This window comes from Nerophis lumbriciformis, linkage group LG16, assembly GCF_033978685.3.
Source record: "Nerophis lumbriciformis linkage group LG16, RoL_Nlum_v2.1, whole genome shotgun sequence".
Classification (NCBI taxonomy): domain Eukaryota; kingdom Metazoa; phylum Chordata; class Actinopteri; order Syngnathiformes; family Syngnathidae; genus Nerophis; species Nerophis lumbriciformis.
The window spans coordinates 16,747,040-16,764,618 of record NC_084563.2 but is presented as its reverse complement, the minus strand read 5'-3'; the positions used below and the strand labels follow the sequence as shown (position 1 = coordinate 16,764,618).

Below are 17,579 nucleotides of genomic sequence, written 5' to 3'. Positions count from 1 at the left end.
AACCGCAATCCTTCTCTGCCTTTCTAAACTCATGACAATTTGGGGGCCAACTTGAAGACATTGGCGGGCCGCTTTTGGCCCGCGGGCCCTAGTTTGGACACCCCTGCGCTAGATAATGAAGTTACTGATCGCTTTGTTGACAAATCCTTACCATGACACACAATTTATCTGCCAGGGAAATGGTTCACAAGCAAAATATTCATGAGAGTTTTCTATTTTTAATGCATCTTTTTACAAAGATAAATAGTCGTTTATTCTTCTGTCAGGATGTTATTATTGGGGCTGAAAGGATGTAGTTAAATCAAATGCCTTTTATGGAAGCTTGAAAGTAGTATCCTATTTTTATGTTTTGTTTTCTTTTGCTTGTCTGCTTGACAAGTAAATTCCAGGCAAACAAACACACACAATGATTATGTCGTCCGAATAAGTTTGGATTAGATCCATCCATCCATCCATTTTCTACCGCTTATTCCCTTTGGGGTCGCGGGGGGCGCTGGAGCCTATCTCAGCTACAATCGGGCGGAAGGCAGGGTACACCCTGGACAAGTCGCCACCTCATCGCAGTAATGTTGTGAAAACGTGTGTTTGTGTACGCGAGCTCTTCTACTCCTGAACCACTGCGCACAAAAGTCAGACTTTTGGTCAAAACATGTGTTCCGACTATTTTGCCTGTGCTAAAATGTTCTCGACAAATACACCACATTGTGGCGCTGTTACGAAACCCCCATTAGTTGGCCTGGTTTGAATTTTCTCACACTTTAGGATGTTTTGCCCATTCATGATTATTATATTTGGTACCCACTTTTAAGGGACTGGCGAGCACATGTCTGTGAAATCTGGGCAGGGTTTGTTGAAAAACATGGCCACCATAAGTCTTGTCTTATGATGTTGAAGCTTAATTAATTAATTAATCTCTCTTTTTTTATAATTTATATTTTCTGCTGGATCTACTGTCTAATTTATGCTGCAGCTGTTACATATACTGTAATATTGTACATGGTAATTGTTACATATTGTATATATCATTAAATAATATAATATAATATATCAGTATATATGTATATATAAAATGCAAATATTACATATATGCTATTTTATATTGCTACTACGGTACATTTTTAGTCTACTTTATACCTGCATTATCCTTTCCATCCTTACCCTTTCCATCCTTTGTAATTGAGCTACTGTGTGGAACAATTTCCCTTGTGGATTATTAAAGTTTGTCTAAGTCTAAGTCTAATTGGGTCTGTGATGGAGCTCGTAACTCAAAACGCTCGTATCTCAAATCCACGCCCCCCATTTAAAATTATTTGAAATCGGCTCAAGCATCCCCACGACCCCAAACTGGACAAGCGGTAGAAAATGGATGGATGGATGGAATCAATTGGTGGTTGCCCCCAAACAGCACCATTTTGATACTGATGCCTAATGCTTTTTATAAAGAAAAACAAACTTTTTGATAAGTAATAGTGGCAAAAAAACAATGCAACAAAATGTACTACTAACAACTACATAAGTTGTCTGAAGCATTGTAATAATATTTAAAAAGCATACAAGTCCTTAAATGGATTTTTGTGAAAATTCAGGCCTTAAATTGCATTAAAAAGAATAAAATGCAATTACCAGAGGTGTTGAAAAATGTATTCAATTGCAATTGGCAACAAAAAAGACAACATAACGCACGGTAAGATAAGATAAGATAAGATAAGTATTTAACGGGATAAATACATCATTACAGCAACATAGGGCATAGCTTGAAAAGGAAGTGAATGATGTACACAAACGGTATAAAAATAGAGCTAAAATTAAGAAATATGTATAAGAAAAACAAATAATATATGGATTTTTTTCAGCAAAAACACAAAAATAAAAACAACTGATCAGCTGAGAGCTGCAGTTTTAGTCGAGATAAAGATAAGGATTTGTAGTCAGTATTTTCTAATTAGGGAAAAAAACTGCACTTCAGGATGATTTATTGAAGTGCCATTTTTGCTAACAACTATTGAGAGCTCGTTTAATTTGTTTACCTATTTAGGATAATTAGGTTATTGACTTTCCAATTACAATGGTTACAATGACTACAGTAATGAAAACTATGCCTATTGCGATTGAACGAATTACTTGCATTGTTACTAATATACATTATGGTTACATTGCTGCTCAACTTGGCCACAGTTAATGTAAACCTTTCAAATGTTCAACATTATTGTTGTCAAATGCTTACAATTGTGTCTGTACAGACAATTGTATGCTTTGGACTACTGTGTATATATAACAATGATCTGCAGTAAGACATTAAACATGTTTTAAGTTGTATTGACAATGCATTAAAAAAGCATTCAATTAGAAACCCTGACTTTGAAGAGTGGACTACTACATTATCTCCTTTGAGAGACAAATGCACCATCTGCAGCTTCTTTATATTTTCATGGATAAATGTCGACCATCTATTTCGATAATATTTTAGCGTCCTGCTTCGGTAAGTGCCACGTTCAAACTGCTTCCCCACGTTGGCTACACGCTAGGTCTTGATGTTGATGTTGTCTTTCTTTAATTCAATTTGTAGTTATTAACTAATGCTAACAAGTAAGACGCTGGATGTTTGGCTCGGCTCTTACGGGGTTCACTGTAGCGTTCGCTATGCCGAGTAGCGCCAAAAAATCCCAACTTGAAGCACAACAATTAGCCGAGAGACAATTAGTATCTGGAAACAATCGTAAGTCGAGGTAACACAATATCTCACTGTTGGCGTTAACACGCTTTTTGTGTCTTTTTCCGCATTGAAATCCGAAAGGACGCAGATTTCTTTTTTTTTTTTTTTTTTTTTTTTTTTTTACTGATCTTGCTTACTCCGGTTTACGTAACAAAAGTGGAATAAAAAAGCTTACAGGTAAAATGTAATTTAGAAAAAAAGTTGCAATGTTGACTAATAAAACAAAGCTGTTTTTCTGTAAAACTGTCATTGCTCAAAACATAATATTGAATGAAAATGTATGTTTTTATGAATTATTGGTTACTTTGCATCAAATATTCCACTTGGAAAAATATTTTTTGTAGAATATTTTGCATATTTTGTGTGTTTGCATTAAAAAACAACAACACGGTTTTCTTTGACAAAAAGGGCAGAAAACAAACAAACTAAAACAATAACCTAACTCAGAATTGACGGATATATCTGATGTTGATGTATACTCCAGAGATTTCAATTAAATTAATTCAAAGTAAGTTAAATAAATAATTTATGTATGCCCTGGCACATAATTATCATCATTTCACGACCCGAGCAACAAAAAACTGTTTACACTTTTATACTGAAATAAATACACTTACAACTTATTAAATGAAAATATAGAAAAACTGCCGGCAGCGGTAAAGTTCAGATCCATGAAGGAAAGAAGAAAGTGAATGAATGTTTATAACTGAATACATTTACTTAAGCATAAAAATGTGTTTTCTTTTGAATTATTATTTTTGTTGTATTATTAAGTAACGTTTATGACAACCTTTTTCCAAAACACAATATAGAATGTGAGATATAACAGGACAATGCATACATTTATCATTTGTTTTCAAAACGCTTACAAAAAAGTGGGACCCCAAAAATTTACTGTGGGACCCCATTTTTATGACTTGATGGGGTCCCTGAAAATTCCTAACGCAAACACTGATATCTGTTTTACATATAAGCTTGCATTTTTAGCACACAGCGTGTGTGTAATAATATACACCTGTTTTTGGAAACACACAAGGATGGAAATATGTAATAGTGGAAGTTGCGTCCTCGCAGTCCCACTGTCAGACACGAAACAGGAGCCAAGCGTGCAGATTTTAACAATAATGTCTTCACAAAAGTTTTCTCTCCAGTAGAACGTGACTTTTCAGTCACGTCCGTATCCTCTCTCCCCTCCTGCTCCCGGCCGCTTTCTGCTAAAGACAACAGATGATTAGATCAACACGTACCACCTGTGAAATCTAATCACCTGCCAGCTGTGTCTCACCGTCAGCACTGCCACGCCCCCGTCTGATGGTGCTCTGTCCTCAGCACCATGGACAGAGGCGGTGACCTTTGCTCCTGCAGACAGTGCTGGCCCCATCTCCCTCCACAGTAATATCGTAATAATTGGGCTTGTCATCCGGGACATACAAAATATGACAAACAACCCTCATAACCTGCAGTGTTTATTTTTTGGCATGCGTTTCGCGTTCTTCTTTTCCAGTGGTGTCAATACTGCAGTGTTTTTCAACCTTTTTTGAGCCAAGGCACAATTTTTTGCGTTGAAAAAATCCAGAGGCACACCACTAGCAGAAATTATTAAAAAAACGAAACTCAGTTGACAGTAAAAAGTCGTTGTCGCAATTGTTGGATATGACTTTAAAGCATAACCAAGCATGCATCAATGTAGCTCTTGTCTCAAAGTAGGTGCACTGTCACGACCTGTCACATCACGCCCTGACTTATTTAGAGTTTTTTTTGCTGTTTTCCTGTGTGTAGTGTTTTAGTTATTGTCTTGCGCTCCTATTTTGGTGGCTTTTTCTCTCTTTTTGGTATTTTCCTGTAGCAGTTTCATGTCTTCCTTTGAGCGATATTTCCCGCATCTACTTTGTTTTAACAATCAAGAATCTTGCAGTTGTTTTTATCCTACTTTGTGGGGACATGGTTGATTGTCATGTCATCTTCGGATGTACTTTGCGGACGCTGTCTTTGCTCCGCAGTAAGTCTTTGCTGTCGTCCAGCATTCTGTTTTTGTTTACTTTGTAGCCAGTTCAGTTTTAGTTTCGTTCTGCATAGCCTTCCCTTAGGTTTAATGCCTTTTCTTAGGGGCACTCACCTTTTGTTTATTTTTGGTTTAAGCATTAGATACCTTTTTACCTGCTGTTTCCGACATCTACAGAGCAATTAGCTACCGGCTGCCACCTACTGATATGGAAGAGAATAACATGGTTACTCTGCCGAACTCTAGACAGCACCGACACTCAACAACAACACATCATTTGCAGACTATAATTACTGGTGTGCAAAAAATATCTTTAACCCAAATAGGTGAAACTAGATAATCTCCCATGGCACACCAGACTCAGGGTTTGAAAAACACTGCTGTACTGGACACCGGCCTGAGTAATGGAGAAAATCAATGTTGGCGGTCGGCTAATTGCATCTGCGTTATCGCGAGCGGCGTTGCCACCGTGAACTCAAGCGCTGAGTAAATGTTCCCAGCGCACACGAAGCGAGTAGCGAACATAGTAAAGATAGTCACCCGGACAGAGTGAGAAACTGACAGGCCAATATACGAGTGTGCGGAAAAAAGCAGGAATGATGGCTGAAAGGTGGGGAAGGGAGAACGAGGCGGTCTGCTGGGAAATCCCCCCACTGAGCTCGGAGCCCCCGGTCCCCTCTGTGGCGAGATGAAATGTCTTATCTGCCGGCCGCAGGTCTCTGTCCTTGAAGTACTCGTTGCCAGCATCTCAACTGATCCATGTTCCCGGTGACCTTTAGCTCCACCGTCGCAAACCCAGGGCCAACTCGAGATTGTGCTAAAAGTGCTTAAAGATTGCTTGTTTATTTCCCTTGCACATGTGTGATCAATCCACATTTTGTTTGGTATTGTAGTCACGATTAATTACACGATTATTTGTTAACTTGAAAACATGTGTAGCGTATTTTCCGCACTTAAAATATTGTTTCTTCTCAAAACTCGACAATGCGCCTTATAACCCGGTGCGCCTAATGTAAGGAATAATTCTGGTTTTGCTTACCGACCTCAAAGCAATTTTATTTGGTACATGGTGTAATGATAAGTGTAACCTGTAGATGGCAGTCACACATAAGAGATACGTGTAGGCTGCACTATGATGGCAATATGACTCAAGTAAACAACACCAACATTTCATATGTTCCATTGAACATATAGAACATTACACACGGCGCTCAAAAATCTATCAAAATGTTTTAGTACGACTTTGGTAAGCTATGAAGCCGCACCGCTTGATGGATTATCGGCGCATTAAACATAGGAGTATTATTATGATGTGTGTATAAGGTGAGATATATTATCTGGCATTTTGTTTCGCAATATTATTTGAAAGCAACTTTTCTTACCTTCCGTTACAAGTATCATCCTTGCAGGACGAGGAATAGCTAAACATGCTTCACTACACATCGTAGCTCACTGGCGTCACAATGTAAACAAACACCATTGGTGGATCTACACCTAACATCCACTGTAATGATAGCAAGTACAGTAGCGTATATAGTCGACACTACTATGATTATGTCAATATTTTTTGGCATCACAACATCTTCTTTTGTTTTTTTTAAATGTATATTAAGTTTATAAAGTCAGGAAATATGTCCTTGGTATCAGATTGATACCCAAATTTGTGGTATCATCCAAAACTAATGTAAAGTATCAAAACAACAGAAGAATAAGTGATTATTACATTTTAACAGAATTGTAGATAGAACATGTTAAAACAGAAAGTAAGCAGATATTAACAGTAAATGAATAAGTAGATTAGTAATTCATTTTCTACCACTTGTCCTTAATAAAGTTGACAAAATAATAGAATGATAAATGACACAATATGTTACTGCATATGTCAGCAGCTAAATTAGGAGCCTTTGTTTACTTACTTACTGTCATGTCTGTGATCGTGTTTTGTTTAAGTTATGTTCTGTTGGGGTTTTGGACAATTAGTTCCTGCTTTTTCACTCCCTTTTTTTGTCAACATAGCAACCATTAGTTTCACCTGTTTCACATTTTGAGTCATGCACCTGTTTTCACTAATCATGTCGGTATTATTTAAGCTTCCAGTTGCCAGGCAGTCTGTCTGGCGACATCACCCTCTACGCACCCTTGTTATTAATGCTGATGATCCATGCTGCTCTTTTCCATGCTCTTTTCTCGTTCCAAGTAAGATTTCTTTATCGATGCCATAGTTTGCAAGTTTTGCTTTATGTCCATAGTTATGCCTTTGTGCTAGTTTTGTTTTATTAGCCAAGTTTGTTCCCCGCCTTGTGTGCGCCTTTTGTTTGTTCCTTTTTATCGTAAATATTAAACATGTCCTTACCTTCACGTCGTGTCCAGTCCAGTCGCTTTGCACCACGGGAAAACAAACTACACCATAGTCCTAGTCATGACACTTACTATTCAAAGACAAGTTGTCTTGTATGTTCACTATTTTATTTAAGGACAAACTTGCAATAAGAAACATATGTTTAATGCACAAACCCCGTTTCCATATGAGTTGGGAAATTGTGTTAGATGTAAATATAAACGGAATACAATGATTTTCAAATCATTTTCAACCCATATTCAGTTGAATATGCTACAAAGACAACATATTTGATGTTCAAGCTGATAAACATTTTTTTTTTGCAAATAATCATTAACTTTAGAATTTGATGCCAGCAACACGTGACAAAGAAGTTGGGAAAGGTGGCAATAAATACTGATAAAGTTGAGGAATGCTCATCAAACACTTATTTGGAACATCCCACAGGTGAACAGGCAAATTGGGAACAGGTGGGTGCCATGATTGGGTATAAAAGTAGATTCCATGAAATGCTCAGTCATTCACAAACAAGGATGGGGCGAGGGTCACCACTTTGTCAACAAATGCGTGAGCAAATTGTTGAACAGTTTAAGAAAAACCTTTCTCAACCATCTATTGCAAGGAATTTAGAAATTTCACCATCTATGGTCCGTAATATCATCAAAGGGTTCAGAGAATCTGGAGAAATCACTGCACGTAAGCAGCTAAGCCTGTCACCTTCGATCCCTCAGTCTGTACTGCATCAACAAGCGACATCAGTGTGTAAAGGATATCACCACATGGGCTCAGGAACACTACATAAACCCACTGTCAGTAACTACAGTCGGTTGCTACATCTGTAAGTGCAAGTTAAAACTCTCCTATGCAAGTTTATCAACAACACCCAGAAACGCCGTCGACTTTGCTGGGCCTGAGCTCATCTAAGATGGACTGATACAAAGTGGAAACGTGTTCAGTGGTCTGACGAGTCCACATTTTAAATTGTTTTTGGAAACTGTGGACGTCGTGTCCTCCGGACCAAAGAGGAAAAGAACCATCCGTATTGTTATAGGCGCAAAGTTGAAAAGTCAGCATCTGTGATGGTATGGGGGTGTATTAGTGCCCAAGACATGGGAAACTTACACATCTGTGAAGGCGCCATTAATGCTGAAAGGTACATACAGGTATTGGAGCAACATATGTTGCCATCCAAGCAACATTACCATGGACGCCCCTGCTTATTTCAGCAAGACAATGCCAAGCCACGTGTTACATCAACGTGGCTTCATAGTAAAAGAGTGCGGGTACTAGACTGGCCTGCCTGGAGTCCAGACCATTGAAAATGTGTGGCGCATTATGAAGCCTAAAATACCACAACGGAGACTTCCGGACTGTTGAACAACTTAAGCTGTACATCAAGCAAGAATGGTAAAAAATTCCACCTGAGAAGCTTTAAAAATGTGTCTCCTCAGTTCCCAAACTTTTACAGAGTGTTGTTAAAAGGAAAGGCCATGTAACACAGTGGTGAACATGCCCTTTCCCAACTACTTTGGCACGTGTTGCAGCCATGAAATTCTAAGTTAATTATTATTTGCAAAAAAAAAAAAGTTTATGAGTTTGAACATCAAATATCTTGTCTTTGTAGTGCATTCAATTGAATATGGGTTGAAAAGGATTTGCAAATCATTGTATTCCGTTTATATTTACATCTAACACAATTTCCCAACTCATATGGAAACAGGGTTTGTACCTTTAGATTCTTTGTTAAAATAAAGCCAATAAAGCAATTTTTTTGTGGTCCCTTTTATTTAGAAAAGTACCAACAAGTATCGAAAAGTACCAAAATAATTTTAGTACTGGTACCAAAATATTGGTATCGTTGCACCACTAGTTTCCAGGGGGAAGATTGGCAAATCAATGAATAGAAGCCCAAAACAGTTTGACCGTAGACTCCCCCTGCATGCCTACACCATGTACAGTAAGTGATACAGTGAGGAGTGTTGTTGTTGGAAAACTGCACACGCGGGTACGCTTGAAAGCGAGACGGAAGAGGCAAGAATAGAGAAGGCGGAGGCCATCAGCAGCAGTGCCCAGGCCAGACACATTGTCGCCATCTGGTTTTTCCAGTAAGCTGACAGAGGAGCTGAATAATGCATCCATCAGTCTGCCCGGGTGTGCCGACTGAGCGCCACTGCCAGCTTGTTATAGGCTCATTACAGGTGAAGATGACATGTTGAGGTGGCTCGCCTTGGCATTGTCTCCCTGCCCTGCCCTCCACAGATAGCACCGCGCTCTGTCACGCCCCGCGCTATACAGGGGGATTGAACGAGCCTCAATCCGGCCCCTAACCCACCAAAATGAAATTGACAGGCTCCCTAAAGTAATTGGCCCCAGCACTATTTTCTTTGGCAGAAAATACTGTTATCGACAAATAGGGGATTCAATAAGAGACAGGAGATGAGGCTCTCGGCTGTGTGTGTGTGTGTGTGTGTGTGTGTGTGTGTGTGTGTGTGTGTGTGTGTGTGTGTGTGTGTGTTCCTGTATTTCTACCCTTCTTGAGACATCAACAAGGAAAAGTAGCTTCCGTATAAGGACCGGTGAACAAGTTAGGACATAAATCATGGTCCCAATACGGAAAATCATCGCATCTAATAGAGAATGTCTCATTTGCACCCCTGGTGGTGAATTCTATCAAAATTAGGGTGGTCCCAAAAAGCAAGAGATATTTCAAATTGACTCTGTGTCGGTTTTAAAAGTGCTCCCCCTCTGGTCAACATATGAAATAACAAGTGTGTGTGGGTTTTTTTTTAAGTGCACCCCCTCTGGCCAACATATGTAATAGCAAGTGTGTGTAAGAAAATGAAATGCGCCCCCTTTGGCCAAAATGAATTTAAAACAATTAAATAAATATGACAAGCGGTATAAAATGGATGGATGTATATAGAGACAAAATAACTAAAAGTAGTCTTTTTCTCACAATGTGTCAACATTTTTCTTATGAAATTGGGACCAATTTCTCATATTCTTTCTGTTTCTGTGATATTGCAATATTTCCTTGTAAAATGATGACTTTTTAATGCAAAATGGTGACATTTGTCGTAAAAAATCCATTGCCATTTTTTTTGGTTCTTGTAATATAGGGACATTTTTGGAGTAAAATTATGACTTTGGTCAGAACTTTGCAAAGTAAAATTCCAATTATTACTATAATATTGCAAAAAATTTAGTTTTCTTATAAAATTGTGACTTTTGTCGAGTAAAATTACAACTCTTTTTCATAAAATTGCCAACATTTGGAGCTTTTCTTGTAAAATTGCGACTCTTATTGAGTAAAATTCCAACTTTAATCATAATATTGCTATAAAAAAATGTTCTTGTCTTTTATTTTAATACTGCCAAAATTATAATTTTTCTTGTAAAATTGTGACCTTTTTCTTGTGAAATTCCAACTCATTTTTCACAACAAGCTTTTTTATATTTGCATAGTATGTATATATTATTCCATCCATCCATTTTCTACCGCTTATTCCCTTTGGGGTCGCGGGGGGCGCTGGAGCCTATCTCAGCTACAATCGGGCGGAAGGCAGGGTACACCCTGGACAAGTCGCCACCTCATCGCAGATATATTATTAATGTTGTAAATACACATCTTTATATATCTAGAAAGAGTGTCCTAAAGAGGTAGCCATTTTTTGAGACATCAACAAGGAAAAGTACCTTCCATGAGAGGAGGTGTGAACAAGTTAGGACATAAATCATGGTCCCAATACGGAAAACCATTGCATCTCATAGAGAATGTCTCATTTGTGAAATCTATCAAAATGAGGGTGGTCCCAAAAAGGGGGGATTTTTCAAATTGACTGTGTGTCGGTTTTAAAAGTGCTACCCTTCTGGTCAACATATGAAATAACAAGTGTGTGTAAGAAATTTAAATGCACCTCCTTTGGCAAAAACTGTATTTAAAAAAAAAAAAATATATATATATATATATATATATATGGAGACATACTGTAATAATTTGAAGTAAATAATGAAGATTAAAAAGAACAATTACAAACAAAACATTTAACAACAAAAAAAGAACTGAAAGCAATCTTATAAAATTGGGAACAATTTCTCATATTCTTTCTGTTTCTGTGATATTGCAACTTTTCTTGGAAAATTATGACTTTTTTATATAAAATTACTTTTTAATGCCAAATGGTGACATTTCCATCCATCCATCCAGTTTCTACAGCTTATTCCCTTCAGGGTCGCGGGGGGCGCTGGAGCCTATCTCAACTACAATCGGGCGGTACAATAGTGACATCTGTCTTATAAAATTCAGACTTGTATCACAATATAGCCAAGTTTTTTTGTTGTTCTTGTAAAATTGTGAAATTTTTTAAAGTAAAATGATGACTTTTGTCATAATTTTGCCAGGTAAAATTCTGACTATTATTACAATATTGCCAACATATTAAAGTTTTCTTATAAAATTGTGACTTTTGTTGAGTAAAATTATGACATTTCATAAAATTGTCAACATTTTAAGCTTTTCTTGTAAAATTTTGACTGCTATTGAGTAAAATTCCACCTTTAAATTAATAATATTGATTAAAAAAATTAAAAAATATTGTACAATTTTGACTTGCGTTGAGTAAAATTACGACTTTTATTTTAACACTGTCAAAATTATAAGTTTTTCTTGTAAAAATTGTGACCTTTTTCTTGTGAAATTCCAGCTCATTTTTCACAACAAGCTTTTTTATATTTGCATAGTATGTATATAGTAATCATGTTGTAAATACACATCTTTATATATCTAGAAAGGGTGGCCCTAAAGAGGTAGGCATTTTTCTCAGGTCTTAAGAAGGTAAGAAATACAAGAATGTGTGTGTGCGTGCGTGCATGCGTGTGTGTGTGTGTATGTGTGTGTGTGTGTGTTTAACTTCCACTGTCCCATATAGCTGCCCGTTCTCTTCGAGTCTTCTTTCTTTCCTTTCTTGTCGTAATTTCACAGTTGGGCAACGTTTTTTTTTTGTCCGCCGCGAGAGGAAAACTCCATTTCCCAGTAGCCGGCGTCCTTCTCCTCGGATCGTATGTCTTTCTGAGCGCTGGTGGTGTAACGTCGATGTGGTCCCATGACTCCTTTTACGCGGGATAGGCTCATGGCAAAGTGGTTTACGGTCAATGTTTTGTTTCCAGAGGTTAGGCAACCCAGTTTGGCGCTGTCCGAGTGGCTACATTTTTTGTTTTGTTTTAATGTGATTTCTGTAGGAAGACAAATATGACACAAACCTCCCTAACTGTTAGAAATCATACTGTTTAATATGTTTGTGTTTAAGCTTCACTGAGCGAGCAATTTTTTGTTCTTCTAAGTTCGGCGGTCCTTATTTTTTCCAAGTACAACTTTCTCCGACGCTGCCACAGAAAGACATGTTTTATGCCATTTATTTGTCTCATTTTGTCCACCAAGTGTTTTATGCTGTGCGTGAATGCACAAAGGTGAGCTTTGTTGATGATATTGTCTTGTGTGAAGTGCTAATCAGGCATGACAGCAAACTAATCGATGCTAACATGCTATTTAGGCTAGCTGTATGTACATATTGCATCATTATTCCTCGTTTGTAGGTATATTTTAGCTAATTTAATTTCCTTTACTTACGATTTTCTGTGTATTTATTTTTTTTATTTGCATGTCTCATGACACATTATCTATGTGTAGTATTGGCTGCATTTCTGATAGTTGTCTGTGTGCCATTTTGTTCCAGACCACAGCAAACATTACCCAGCTTGCAAAGATTGTAATAAATCCATTAGAAGAAGACAGCCTGTTGTTTCCTTTAACTTGGACACACACATCTATATGTTTGGTCATTCTAAGACAGTCATTTCTAGGAGTTATCTACACCCTCTGAGAAGTTTTACTAATGTTTTACAATGTTGCAAAAATGTGCATAATAAATATTGTATTTCAACATTTCTGTCAACGAAGATTTGCATCAGACTGGGACACATAGTCATTTTGATAGTAGGCTAATATAGGTAATATAGACACTTACATCATGTGTTGCATTCATAATAACACTTATATAAGGCTTTTAGATGTTTTTAAATTTGTATTATTGGTCCAATATGGCTCTTTCAACATTTTGGGTTACCCACCCCTGGGTTAGACAGAGCCTGAGGTGAATTATTGGCTTTTTTAGTCACAAATGAAACAATTAGAGTCTTAATGGTCAAAATGCTTCGGAAGACATGCTGGCATACATTGTGAGGCTGGGCGGTATTGCCTAAGAATATAATCAGATTTTTTTCACAAAAAATGTGATTCATGATTTTCCTCTAATTTTTTCCCCCTACTTTTGAACAAAACCAATGAACGCAAATGACAGAGATAGGTCATAAGAACTTTCATATTAATTTGATTGTTTGAAACAGCACTTCATTTACTCTTTTTATTTTATTTGATAAAGTTAGTTCTTTTTTGGAACGGATATGAATCGAACTTTTAATAAAATCATTTTCAAAAAACTAAGCAGATGAAATGTAGCTACTGTAGCTAAATCTGGCAAATTTACAGTGATGGTTTTGCTCATATGATGATCAATATGCATAAGCAAACACTGGTGTTTAGGGCACGTCCGACCGGTAGGAGGCAACGGGGAAGACCCGGGATATGTTGGGAAGACTATAGCTGTGTCCTAATTCAGGGTCTTCATCCTTCGAAGGGCAGATTTGAAGGCCGCTTACGTCACAATGCTGCGCGGAGGCTGTTCCAATTCATTCAAATTCGAAGGCTCCTCTAAATGCAGCTGACGAATGCCCCCTCCTGTTCCCTATATTCGGAGGATGCACCGCGACTATCCTTCGTGGCCTCCCATATCACAAGATGCTTTGCGCGCCTTTGTTCAACCCGGATCTTTTTGACGATGGCGGCAAATCCAAGCAGCGGCACCGAATACACTTTCAAATGTAACTATCAATCAATGTTTATTTATGTAGCCCTAAATCACAAGTGTCTCAAAGGGATGCGCAAGCCACAACGACATCCTCGGTTCAGAGCCCACATCAGGGCAAGGAAAAATTCAACCCAGTGGGATGACAATGAGAAACCTTGGAGAAGACCGCAGATGTGCGTGACCTCTTCCCCCTGCCCCCTCTAGGGGAGACCGGTGCAATGGACGTCGAGTGGGTCTAGCATAATATTGTGAAAGTCCAGTCCATAGTGGATCTAACATAATAGTGAGAGTCCAGTCCATAGTGGGGCCAGCAGGAGACCATCCCGAGCGGAGACGGGTCAGCAGCGCAGAGATGTCCCCAACCGATGCACAGGCGAGCGGTCCACCCCGGGTCCCGACTCTGGACAGTATCCTCCGCAGGCTAGACTGTCCCATTCTACCATGAATTGATTAACTTAGACCTCGACTTAAACAAGTTGAAAAACTTATTCGGGTGTTACCATTTAGTGGTCAATTGTACGGAATATGTACTGTACTGTGCAATCTACTAATAAAAGTTTCAATCAATCAAAAAAACAACTGGTGACACATCCTTCGGAGGTGCCTCCGAGGGTCCAGCCTTCTGAGGCTGCGTAGGCCGGGTCCTCCGAAGCATGCAGACCCTGAATTGGGACAGAGCTTATGGTCATGAGCTTTGGGTTATGACCGAAAGGACAAGATCACGGGTACAAGCGGCCGAAATGAGTTTCCTCCGCCGGGTGGCGGGTCTCTCCCTTAGAGATAGGGTGAGAAACTCTGTCATCCGGGATCCGGGAGGAGCTCAAAGTAAAGCCGCTGCTCCTCCACATCGAGAGGAGCCAGATGAGGTGGTTCGGGCATCTGGTCAGGGGGTGTTTAGGGCACGTCCGACCGGTAGGAGGCCACGGGGAAGACCCAGGACACATTGGGAAGACTATGTCTCCCAGCTGGCCTGGGAACGCCTCGGGATCCCCCGGGAGGAGCTGGACGAAGTGGCTGGGGAAAGGGAAGTCTGGGCTTCTCTGCTTAGGCTGCTGCCCCCGCGACCCGAGCTCAGATAAGTGGAAAAAAGATGGATGGATGGATGGCATTTTGTTATTCTTTAGACAGCTGAAAGTGAACATCACCTCTGCTGTTTGCAGCCAAGTACTGCACTCCTCACTCACTTTTGCCTCAATGACTTCAACACATAATTCAATGTATCCCCCACAAGTTCATTTTATACGCGGTGCTTCTGAATCATCTTTTTTTTTCTTTTTTTTTTAAATTGTCACTTCACAGCCTTTGTTTTCATGCGTTGTTCACTGTAACTACTTCAACTTAATCCAGTTTGTTGCACACCACAATAAAAGCACCTGAGAGTCCCAAGGGTAGAGCAGTGTGTCCTGACCCTTCCTGCAGACAGCCACACTTCTTTTTTTTTATTGATTTGGACCCCGATGTAATGACTTTGCCTACTTTTTTTTTTACTTCTTCTCCCTGGATGGCAACCAAGCCTTGAGAACGTCCTATTTTTCTGCTCGGACACTACATACGTGTGGTTTACAGTCACAGGACAGTGCTGAAGTCGCCTTGTAGTACCGCATGGTGCCAGAGACATTTCCGTTATATGTAAGACGCCTCTCGGTTTTGCCTTGTAAAAATCAGTTCCCTCATGTTGATTGTGCTTTGCAGGAGAGCAGAAGGCATCTCTTTTCCTCAAAAATAAACCAGCGCTCTCACGTCTTCCAAAAATGCCTTTTTAGCACAGCTCATGTCGTTAACGCAGCAGTTGACGGACCAACAAACTGCGGAGGATTCTGCTGAGCTCAGTGGTCATGTCTGGTCCCATGATTTAAGGCGGGGGTCAGCAACCCGCGGCTCTAGAGCCACCAGCGGCGACCTGGTGGCTCCATGGAGCTTTTTCGAAAATGTATGGAAATGGAAAAATGAACATGGGTTGAAAAATGTACGACACAAACCTTCGTAATTGTTAGAAAGCCCACTGTTTAATATGTTTGTGTGTATGCTTCACTGATGACAGTATTTGGCGAGCACTGTTTTGTCCTACTAATTTCAGCGGCCCTTGAACTCACCGTTGTGTGGTCTGTGACTCAACGGTTTGTTTACACGTGCGACTTTCTCCGACGGTGCCACAGAAAGACCTGTTTTAAGCCACTCCTTTTTTGTCTCATTTTGTCCACCAAACTTTTTATGCTGTGCGTGAATGCACAAAGGCGATCTTTGTTGATGTTATTGACTTGTGTGGAGTGCTAATCAAGCATATTTGGTCACTGCATGCTAACATGCTATTTAGGCTAGCTGTATGTACATATTGCATCTGTATGCCTCGTTTGTTGGTATAATTAATTTCCTTTACTTATGTCCTCTGTGTGTTAAGTTTCTTTTTCCATGTCTCATGACTAGAGATGTCCGATAATATCGGACTGCCGATATTATCGGCCGATAAATGCTTTAAAATGTAATATCGGAAATTATCGGTATCGGTTTCAAAAAGTAAAATGTATGACTTTTTAAAACGCCGCTGTACGGAGTGATACACGGACGTAGGGATAAGTACAGAGCGCCAATAAACCCTAAAGGCACTGCCTTTGCGTGCCGGCCCAATCACAGCCATACAGGTCACACTGAGGGTGGCCGTATAAACAACTTTAACACTGTTACAAATATGCGCCACACTGTGAACCCACACCAAACAAGAATGACAAACACATTTCGGGAGAACATACGCACCGTAACACAACATAAACACAACAGAACAAATACCCAGAACCCCTTGCAGCACTAACTCTTCCGGGACGCTACAATATACACCCCCTGCTACCCCCTAACCCCCCCACCTCAACCTTCTCATGCTCTCTCAGGGAGAGCATGTCCCAAATTCCAAGCTGCTGTTTTGAGGCATGTTAAAAAAAAATAATGCACTTTGTGACTTCAATAATAAATATGGCAGTGCCATGTTGGCATTTTTTTCCATAACTTGAGTTGATTTATTTTGGAAACCTTGTTACATTGTTTAATGCATCCAGCGGGGCATCACAACAAAATTAGGCATAATAATGTGTTAATTCCACAACTGTATATATCGGAATCGGTAATTAAGAGTTGGACAATATCGGGATATCGGCAAAAAAACATCTCTACTCATGACGCATTATCTGTATGTAATATAGGCTGTATATCGGATAGTTGTTTGTATGCCGTGTTGTTCCAGACCACAGCGAATATTGTAATGCATCCATTAGAAGAAGACAGACTGTTGTTTTCTTAAACTTGGACACACACATGTATACCTTTGGTCATTCTAAGCCAGCCATTTACAGGAGTTATCTCACCCTCTGAGAAATTTTACTAATGTTTTCCGATGTTGTAAAAATGTGTCAAATAAATTTTACATTTCAGCATTTCTGTCAACGAAGATTTGCGTCAGCCTGCGACACACAGTCATTTTGATAGTAGGCTAATATAGACACTTACATAATTTGTTGCCATCATTGTAACACTTATATAAGTATTTTTATTTTTTGCGGCTCCAGACAGATTACTTTTTTGTATTTTTGGCCAAATATGGTTCTTTCAACATTT

General features: G+C 39.2%; 1 protein-coding gene across 4 annotated transcripts in view; it reads left to right on the top strand.

Annotated features, from left to right (window-relative positions):
• The window catches only part of diaph2 (diaphanous-related formin 2), a 1,014,494-nt gene that overhangs the window by 291,796 nt on the left and 705,119 nt on the right, over positions 1-17,579 (top strand). The gene's annotated exons all lie outside the window — the stretch shown is intronic.